This window comes from Octopus bimaculoides, chromosome 19 (assembly GCF_001194135.2).
Source record: "Octopus bimaculoides isolate UCB-OBI-ISO-001 chromosome 19, ASM119413v2, whole genome shotgun sequence".
Classification (NCBI taxonomy): domain Eukaryota; kingdom Metazoa; phylum Mollusca; class Cephalopoda; order Octopoda; family Octopodidae; genus Octopus; species Octopus bimaculoides.
The window spans coordinates 54,034,707-54,045,935 of NC_068999.1; the positions used below are offsets into that span (position 1 = coordinate 54,034,707).

At 36.1% G+C, this 11,229-nt stretch overlaps 1 long non-coding RNA gene across 1 annotated transcript in view; it reads left to right on the top strand.

The window, feature by feature from the left end:
* Nucleotides 1-11,071, top strand: part of LOC106875407 (uncharacterized) — an 18,506-nt gene extending 7,435 nt beyond the window's left edge. Inside the window, exons 2-3 of the long non-coding RNA XR_001410116.2 lie at nucleotides 4,031-4,218; nucleotides 10,110-11,071. This is a non-coding gene — a long non-coding RNA (uncharacterized LOC106875407). The remainder of the gene's footprint in view (nucleotides 1-4,030; nucleotides 4,219-10,109) is intronic.
* The last annotated feature ends 158 nt before the right edge of the window (nucleotides 11,072-11,229 follow it).

Sequence of the window (11,229 nt, forward strand, 5' to 3'; positions counted from 1 at the left end):
ATATATATATATATATATATATATATATATATACACACATGCATACATTTGCACATATATGTGTGTGTGTGTGTGTTCATTATTTATTAATATTGATGAATCCTGGCACACTGCTAACTGCAACGAATGATTTGTGAGACGAATTCAGCTGAACGAAACAGCAGCAGTTTGTCATAAATATCTATTCTTGGTATTTTATTACATTTTGAGTCCTCATAGTTGCTACTTGTTTTGTTATTAACGCTTTGGATATGTACATACATATACATGTTTATGTATGTGTATACATGTACCTGTGAGTCTCTCAGTTTATGCTTGCATTAGTCTAAAAGAACAATGTTGTTTATGATGAGTATGTGAATGTCACGGAACTTAACAGTTGAACGAATAGGAACTACTAAAATAAATAACAGCTTGAAAAAATGACTATGACTAAAATCTTGAAGGCAATGCTCCAGCACGGTCGCTTTCTTTTATATCCTTCTATTGGATATGTAATATAACGAAGCAGGGAGGAAAGAAAGTATTTACACAACATACTACTATTACTATTACAAGAAACTCAACGCTCTCAGCCACGGCTCACAGTGAACTGCTTACCAACCTGAACTGCCAATCGCTCACAGTTCATTCACCTTTTAGTCACTTGAGGACTGGTTGAAATCCTTCCACAAAACTTTCCAAAGACTGAAACCAGTTGAAATAAAATGAAAGACTATTTGTCCAATCTATGTATGTATATATACATAGATACATAGATACACACACACACACATGCCACTACCTATGCAGCACCATGTAAAAGCACCCAGCAGACTCTGTAAAGTGGTTGGCATTTGGAAGGGTATCCAGCCATAGAAACCGCGCGAAATCAGACTGGAGCCTGGTGCAGCTCGCCAGCTCTGGTCAAAACTTTCAATCCATGCTAGCATGGACAACAAACGTTAAATGATGATGTGGTGATGATAATGTGTGTATGTATATATATATATATCTTTTAAATTTGTTTATGGGAAACGTTCTGAATATGCAGATAAACCTCCTGTTCTATTATGCCGGCCTCAGTCTAATGATGCTGACTGGTGAACCAGTTTTTCGGGATTGCATCGAGCTGTACTGATATAATGTAGGATAAATATAATAATAATAATAGCAATAATCCTTGGATGGAATTTATAAACTGAAGTCTTGAATAATGTACAAAATTCTGTTTGGTTTCATTTTCAGAAATTTAATGAATGTGAGGGAAATCAGTTTGAACAATTATTGGAACCATTTTTTTTTTTTGTGAGTTAATAATTTTGTGATAATGAATGTTATGTAAATAAGATAAAAGAATATCTTATCTCTTATATAATCAATTTTTCTCCTGATTAGGGTGGTGTGTGACTTTTGCACTACCCTATATATGAGGGGCTTCTTTCAGTTTATATACAAGCACCCACTTTGGCTTGATGTGATCACACTTGATCACAGCTGGTTCTTAACCTCCACTCAAGTCGTGTAGTTTAAAAACAGTAGTTAGCAGTCACATTGTTCATTGCTTGTCGCTATATTTTCCTAAATTGACCTCTGTAAATGACGAAATTGATGAGGAAGTAAAGCCTTGCTAAATTATCTGCTTTATCAAGGTGACACTGATAATTTAAAGCTGTTGCACATGTCTATACAGTGACTCACAGACAGACAGACAGATAGACAGACAGACGGACAGACACACACACACTCACTCACACATATGCATGCATATGTATATATTAGTGCACATTCATAAATGCATATGCACATTATATATATATGTATGTATATATGTGTGTGTGTATATATATGTATTTGTATGAATAAATTATATATATATATATATATATCAGTGTATATACATATGTATGTGTATATATATATATATATATATATATATATATATATTTATACACACACGCGCATCCAAATCCTATTACAAAACAACAAATGTAATGAAACATTATAAAGTTATTTAAATGCAAACAATTCAAAGCTTTAGCGATCATCTGCCATGTTACGTCATTAAGATAACACCAATGACAAGAACAATAGCTTTCACTTTCAGTGGACTTTTCTTTCTCTAATCATACTTCATCTTAATTACTTATTAACCCACTAATCTGATATGAGGTATTACATTCAGATTAACTAGCTAATACATTCATAGATTTGTTTTGTGTCACCAAATGTTGATTAAATGAATTAAAAAGTAAATGTGTGTCATATTTGGAGTCACAACAACCTTTGCCTGCTCTTCATCAACTACTCCATATTGTGAAACATTTGAAACACATTGAACCATTTTCATTGTCTTTCTTTTCAAGGTTAAATCTGTTCAACTGCAGATGTTCTAGATGTCATTCATTATGGAATTTATGAATCCAAATCCATTTAATGCTTCTCGACTGTTAGAAGAATTAAAAATGAAATTCTCTTACTCCAATTTTCATAAGTTTCACTGTCCTTTTCCTATGAATCATCACACAAATTTTTGATTTTTTTAGAAAATAAATTACCCTCGTGCTAATTAGCAAAACTATAATGAGTCTGATACATGGTCCATATGCACTACAACCTTCCACTTTAATCATCATATTAGATCTATGAAAGAAATAAGGTCTGAGCTTTTACCAAAGTAGCTTCTTGACCACTTCACTTAATTTCCTCTCTAATGTCACATATTCTTCCCAGTGAATATGTCAGTGGCAATGTGGCTAATTTCGATCTACTGCATTAATCCTTTTAAAAGCATCATGTTTAATATTGTGTGTAATCCTTTTATAGTTCTTATTTGTACTGCTTTCTTTTAGTTCCAGTTTATGGCTTCTTTCCAGACATCTTAAATTGTTAGTAAATCTAACAGCTGTGGTGATCAATAATTATCCACAACATATGTGTAGTGAAAAAATAGTATCATGAAGGAACTGTTTTGTGAGAGCACAAGCTTGTCTCATTCTTGTGGATGTGAAGATGAAAATGAAAAGATGAAAGGGTGAAGGAGTGAGGTGGGAGGAACTACTGTATTAAAGTTAGTTGAATGGTTACCAGTGTTATGGACATTTTGCCTCTTGCATTTATAATTTGAATCATAAATACTGCATACAGCACTCACACACACACACATTCATGCACATACACACAAAGACAACACTGTGTTGGTATACAACATATGTAGCTATAGACATTGCTATCAGGCTGATACTATTATAGTTTTTAGTAAGTTGGTAGTAGTAGTAGTAGTAGTAGTAGTGGTGGTGTTGGTTGTATTTGTTTTGGTATTAGTGACTGAAGGGTGTTGTTGGTGGAAATCCTTCATCCCTTAAACGGTGGGATTTGAACTGAGAGTGCAGAGTGCTGCAAACAACATTGCAAGATATTGTCTGGAACTTTTGCCTGCAGTTCTGCCCTCGATCTTCATTTTAGGGAAAATGATAACCACCATAATTCATGAGATTAAAAGAAAGAAAGAGGTTTTGTGTTATTTTCAATAGCCCATATTTGAGTGTACGTGTGAATGTGTGAATGTGAATGTGAATGTGTGTGTGTGAGAGAGAGAGAGAGAGAGAATCATCACCCTCAGGATTTGACTAGTACATTTTTTCAACTCTGCCTGAGAAGATGAAAGATAGAGTTAATCTTGGTGTGTTTTGGGGTGCAAAAAGCCAGAACAAATACCATAAGGTACCCAATGTTTTGCCAATTCTTCCAACTATGCTAATATATACATACATATACACGCATGAATGCACATAGACACAGACGAATATTCCACCCACCCTCCTCATCATCCATCTTCATACCATGTTCTGCATATAACATCTTGTGGTTCTAAAAATTGACAAACATTACTCATGGTCTGGATATGGATAGAGAAGCCACAGGGAGCATGTATGGAAAAAACTAATACCTACTAATAAATTATTATTATTATTATTAACATTATTATTACTATTATCATCATCATCATTATTTTTATTTATTTATTTATACCTTTTTTATTATCTCTCAGCAGCTGTTCAAGAAGGAAAACAACAATTTACTGTTATTTCAAAGAGACCACTACAGTTTCTTGGTGCCTGGGTAACTTGTGTTTCTAAGATGCCAGCACTTGGCAAAGTTGTCAATCAACCTGTAGAGTGTACAGTTAAGTGCATTTCAAGAATTTGGAAAAGTTTAATAATTGAGTTGATGACTAAGGTGAGTTGGTTTGCTGAGATTAATTAGGAAGGAATAAATAAACATCTGTTTTATTTTAAATATCAAGATCATGACATCCATCCATCTGTCTGTCTGCCTGTTTATGTAGTTATCAATCTGTGCCTTCTACTCTCTCTTTCTCTGTGTATGTGTGTGTGCACGCGCACATGTGTGTGTTCTGTAGAACGAAAATATGAACAGGCAAACAATTGGTATTGATTTAGATTATGTTTTTTTTTTCATATTTAAACACAATTGTTGAGTTACAATAAATTAGATATGATAAAAAGGAATTATGTTTAAATACGTAAATGCTATAATCTAAACCAATATCAGTTTTTGCCTGTTCATATTTTCATTCTGCTGTACATGTACCTGCTCACTGCTTTGACTCCAAAAATATGAAATTGCAAGGGGAACTATATTTTGCATGAAGCCTAAGACTAAGATGTATATGGATCTGAAGAGTAGAGTAATCTTTCCAGAAGTTGTGGCAGTAGCAATGCTTTGACCTGATAAGTTTCTGCCATCCCTGAGTGCAAAAGCAATCATCATTGCTGAACTGATAGACATGACATTTCTCATCAACTGAAGAAAGACAAATACCAAGATTTGGTTGATGAGGCTCTTGCTAAAGGATGGGAGTCAGCCTCCGTCCTTACTAAAGTTGTCTGCTGCTGTTTCTCAGTTAGATCTTTGTGCTACTTTCTGCAGATTGGTTTGGAATTCAAACAACTGCAGAAAGTCACCAAAGAGATAGACATGGCAGCTGAAGTCTGTTCAAGGTAGCTGTGGTCAACAAAAGCTGACCATAACCAACCAGTCACAAGAGATGGAACAAGTACAGTAACTACATATGGCCAAGCACCTTAACTGCCCAGTTCTTTGAAAGGGGAACAAAGAATTGATGGAGTTTGCAGACCTGGCAGAATTGTTAGCATGCCAGACAAAATGATTAGTAGCAGTTCTTACAGCTATATGTTCTGTGTTTAATGCCACTGAAGTTGACTTTGTCTTTTATTATTTCGGAGTTGATAAAGTACCAGTTGAGCACTGGATTGATGTAATCGAATAACCCCTGCATTTTTATTCTGAGCCAGAATTAGAATGCTTAGTGGTATTGCTGATCTCTAACAGTGGAGGGAACCTGTGGAAGAGGGAGACCCAGGAAGACATGGGATGAGGTGGTGACGCATGATCTTTGGATGTTGAGTCTCACGGAAGTGATGACAAGTGCTCGAGACTTTTGGCGATTTGAGAAGATTCGTCAAACCAAGTGAAATTGTAGTCGTGGACAGCCAATGACATGTAAAAGGCACCCACTACACTCTTGGAGTGGTTGGTGTTATGAAGGGCATCCAACTGCAGAAACTAAGCCAAATCCGACTGGACTCTGGTACAGCTCTCCAGCATACTAGTTCCAGTTCAAACTGTGTAACCCATGCTAGCATGGAAAATGGATGTTAAATAATGATGATTTACATTTTAGATTCAAATTCCACTGAAGTCAACTTTACCTTTCATTCTTTTGGGATCGATAAAATAATTACCAGTCAAATACTTGCATTGATATAATCAACTTCCCCTCTCTTCAAAAAACTACTGGTCTTGTGCCAAAATTTGAAACCATTATCATTCTTCTTATTATTATGAGATACTTTGTTATATTTAGTTTCATCCGTCCAAGTTCTGAGTTCAAATCCCAGATCTAAAATACCGGGTTTCATTTATTCGACGTTATCCACACCTCCGCTAAATTTCTGGCTTTTAGGGTGTACATTGTCTTATTTTGGAAAATATTTTCAATTTCATGTTTTGTTTTTGTTGCTCTTGGAGCAAAAGAAAAAAGAAAAAGACATTGCTATCTTTATTTTCATACTTAGCATCATCATAATCGTCATCTTCACCACACGCACACACACACACTCCTACTCCTCCCACCGCTAACATTTATCGTAATCTTCGTCGACGTCGTCATCAACACCCCTTCTACCACCACCACCACCAATAACGACATCAACCAAGAAGCTTCGTAATTGTCATCGTCGTCATCCATTTACTCAAGTCGCTTTCATGTTGTGTCTTATTTTGTTTTACATTTAACTTGCCAGAGAAGTGGTGACGTCTGTCTGATTTAGGTGTTGCAGAGACCTTAACACACTTAATGATGACAGCTGAGGGTGATGTGGGTGAAGGACTTGCTTTGGTGCATCACCGCATCGTCACTCATTCGTTCAGCTGCAGGCATCAATTTGCCAGGTGGCGTGTCATTGCTGTGCTGGTTTGTATCATCCCGACTTACGCATACAGTCGGCTGGACACTTGGCCGCACACTAATTTTATTCTGAGTATATGTGTATATGTTTCGGCGTTTTCTTATTCAGCCTCAGTATGTATATGTGTATTTGTTTGTATGTGTGCTTTTCTCGTGTGTGTGTGTGTGTGTGTTTATAATTGTATTATGTGTGTACGTATATATTTTTGCTTCTGCCTCTGTGTATGTGCGCGTTCGTGTGGGATGAAACGGGGAGAGATAGAATGTAGAACACAGTGACATTGTTAATACAAACAGAACATTACATCTAACTCATTGTTGTCACCTTACATAAGACGAGATTAGGAAAACACACATATATATACTTCTCACTTGCGCATACATATACACCTCATTCTCTTTCTCCTTTACGTGCGCGCGCGCGTGTATATATGTGTAATATATATATATATATATATATATATATATATATATATATATATATATATATATATATATATATATATATCTATATATATATATATATATATCTATATATATATCCCTCGCTAACACAACATACGCACGCATCCTTTTGTTCTTTGTCTTTTCATTCACCCACCCCGACACACGCACATGCAAACACACACAAACATATGCATTACCCAGTCCCTTTTTGTTTCACTTTCTCTCTTGAATGTATGCAGATTTACCCCAAACACTGCACCCTCTTTCTGTCTTTCACCCACCCCTGTCTGTGTTTGTGTCTCTCCTTTTATCTCTCACAGATATTTCTAGATATACACACACCAACAACACATTAACAAGCGAATGCACCGACACCAGACTGAGTACGCATGCACATGTTCATATGTATGTGTGTTCGCATTATAAAACATGATGTGGAACAGATACACACAGTATATGTATGTGTTTTGTGCACACGCACACATCGATGTTCAAATTTTATCTTTCAAATTTATTAGTCAGCAGACAAATTATTAGTGACAGTTAATTTGTCTAATAAACTAAATAGCCACAACGAAAGGTTAGAAGGTTGACTGACGCAACTTCAAATTAAACTCTTTAAATAGCTGCACCTTAAATTTTAGCTGAAATACCAGTTTGACGCAGTTGTTTAGCCCTGATCCACGGCGTGCCAGCAATGACCACCCTGTCTTTTTTCATTTGGGTATATTAAGTCTAGAACTATACTGTCTCATCTAATGTGTCCTTTCATCATATTACTGTATGTTAACCTAGGTCCACTCTCAGCCGTGACCACCCTCTTTGCATCTTGGACTACGTTATCTAATACGATCTTTATTGGTATTGCCGTTTAACCCTAGGTTAGTCTTAACCCAGTAGACGTTCCAGTTGTAACCCCCCCCCCCTGTCTTATTCAGAAATACTGCATTGGGTTCAACGTTATTGGAAATATACTTGACTTTTTTAAGACAGTGCAGCAGATTTGGCTGCTATTTTTGACAAATCAATTGGCGATCTAGTGCAGTGGTTCTCAAGCGGGGTCCATATAAGACTTTGGTGGGGACCCACGCTAGCAAATTAGTAAATTAGGAATCAACAGTAGTATTTTAAGGGCCCACAGGAAAAAGATTTTGCTTTAGATGTATTTACTGCAAGAAACAGCCAGGTTTCTTTCTCTAAAGTTTGACATAGTTTTAACATGCTTCTGGCAACTGAAACTTGCTCTCTGAGAGACTTCTATTACAAACCTATACAAGTGAACGTGTGAAAAACAAAACTGGATTTTTGAAATCACTAGCTTTTAAACATTGAATGGCCATGGGGGTCCACAAGAATAAAATAGTTATCAAAAGGGTCTATAGGTAAAAAAATGGTTGAAAACCACTGATTCTAGTGGTTTTCCTCTTAGATTGTAGTTATTTTTTTATCCCTAGGTCAAAGACATTCCAACCATCTTTTTCTTATAAGGAGTTTCTATATATAAAAATAATTCAGAGACATACCCTTGTTATCTCAAGGATTATATTGTTGATGATGGTGGTGGAGGTGATGGTGGTGATAATGGTAATGGGAACGATGAGGATAACAATGGTGATGATGGTGATGGGTACTGACAATGGGTGGTGATATTGAGAATATGATGATGGTGGAGGTAGTGCTACTGCCCTTGATGATGATGATGATGAAGATTCACTGCACTGTATAAGATGCCATCTACGTGTGATAATATTTTCCAGATAACTTACAAGACAGCCTAAACAGAAAGCATAGAAAAGTTGTAGAAATGAATTTGCTAATGTTTAGTCACAAATTAACACCAATTGAAAGTCTATATCAATTGGTATCCTGCCTATGATCATCCTGTTTTTCTCTTGGCCATTACATTATATTGTCCAATGTGTTTCTTTTTAAGGTGCTAGGGTGTAATTTGAGTACCTTCCTTGGGAATTTTCTTTTCTATTGATTCTCAAAAGTTGAAAGACAAATTTGACCACAACAACATTAGAACTAAAAATGCAGAGAATTACAACAAAATCTGTGTGGTAGTTTATATGATTTACTGCTTTGAGCCCAATCCACCAAACTGTGATTTACCAGTTCTGTGGTCAAATCGTCTGCAATTGATGAGAGCATGAACTTCCATTGCCGCTATCACTTCACCAACCACTACATCTTCACTAAATATGGGTGATGCTCAACTAAAACCCTCACTGCTGATTCAAAAGTTGGGCTTCACTATCATGGAGGATCTCTCCAAGTAAAAGTACATTCTTAGTATAGTGAGAACAGCATCCTAAAGACTGGCCCTTCTCTTTAGGGTGAGAAGTTATTTCACTCTCCAACAGCTGCTGACATTCTACACGGCTCAAGTGAGGCCGGGATTGTTGGTGTTACACACACAGACATCCTGGACTGCATCAACAGAAGAGCCACTCAGCCAATCAATATTCAGTTACTAATAGGCATACTCGAGCCTCAAGACCACATGCATGCGGTCTCCTCTCTGACTTTCTATCACTACTATAATGGCACCTATTCTTTGGAGCTGGTTAGTATCATATCACCACTACTCAGGCATCCCTGACTCACTTGTCTTTGCACCTCTTGCTGCATCTAATCATCACACCCTACACAAACCCTTTTTCCCCAATTATTCATTGCCAAAACATTGATCTCCTTGAACCCTCTCTTGACTCATGTCTATCTGCAGGTGTCAGCCTACAACAGTTTGAATTGAACATTAATGGTATCAAACTAACTGGTCTTGAAGGGCCTACAAAGTCTTAAGCAATGTGCCTTCTTCCAGTTTTAATAAAGGACATCAAGGAAAGGATATATATCACTAATTTTTTAATACTACTGGATTTACGGTATTCGTCCTAATTTTGGGACTGCCATGTTGGCTTGGCGATAACTATGAATTTATAGTTGTTTTTGTTCTTTAATAAATAAAAATGTGTTGCCATTGTGCATATTTTTCTGTTGCCCTTGATTTAAGTAAAAAGGATTGCCTATATTTCATTTTTGTATTTGCTTTGCAAAGTTCTTTATGGCAAATCAGGTATTGAAATTCTATCTTGGAAACGCATGCACTAGTTCTATTTTGCTTCTTTTCCATAATAACAGTCAATTAATTTTATGGTTACAGGATGGGATTTGAACTCAGAATGCATAGAGCCAGAACAGAAACAAGCTATCCGATGCTATAACAGTTCTTTCAACCCACAACTCTGAACTAGTACTTATTTTATTGATCTCTAAAGTATGAAAGGTAAAGTTGTGTGTGTATGTATTTTCATACTTACATGCATATTTAAAAGCTCCTAAAGATATACTTCTATGTATGTATGGGTAAGTTTTTTTTTGTTTTACCTCAGTTCCTTGTATTGAAAGATATATTTGAGGTGTGGTAGCAATGTGTGAGTAATAACTTTTGAAGGCTCAATTGCTTTCTGTGAGGTCCCCTGACCTTGTTAACCTTATATTGAAGTTCACTGTTGTTGAATACTAATGCCTAGCTTTACTTGACCTGTCTATTCATTTATGACCTCTGTGGAATCTTTAAATCATGGGCTGTTTGGTCTCACTTACCCATCTATATAATTACTTTGGCTGAAAATTCATTTATATTATTTGCTTTTTCACTTTATTTTACTTTCTTTTCTCATTTCTTTGTGCTTTTAGTTTACATTAAAGATTGTCAATTCCCTAAATTTCTATCTGGTAGTTTACCTTATTTGATATGAAGCAATTTAATCTTTAACCTTTATTTATCCCCACTTAAATCTAGATGTTCTGTTAGAACAAACTATACTGTGGTAGTTACCATGAGAGAACCTCTCATATTGGCTTTCAGTGCTAAATGCACTCTTGTTTATGTTGCCTCCCATGTTCAGACTACCAGATCCTGTGATTTTCACCTTTCTTGGTCTTAGTAATGATAGATGCTCAACAGCTAGAAGTAGCAGTGATTCGTCTCCCCGCCAATAATATGTGGAATAACGGTGCCAGAACAGGTCCTGGTATCATGATTAACCAGTGACCTTGTTTCTTTGATCCTTGATTCAAGAATCTTCATGTATGTGTATATATAGGTGCAGGAGTGGCTGTGTGGTTAGTAGCTTGCTTACCAACTCAGTCGAGTTCCAAAGATAATCTGGAACTCGACTGAGGAAAAAAACTCCAAATGACCCATCCTTGTTTTCTTTGTATCGTCTGCCTGGATGTTTTGTTGTCCCCTTTTTGTATTTTATATATATATATATATA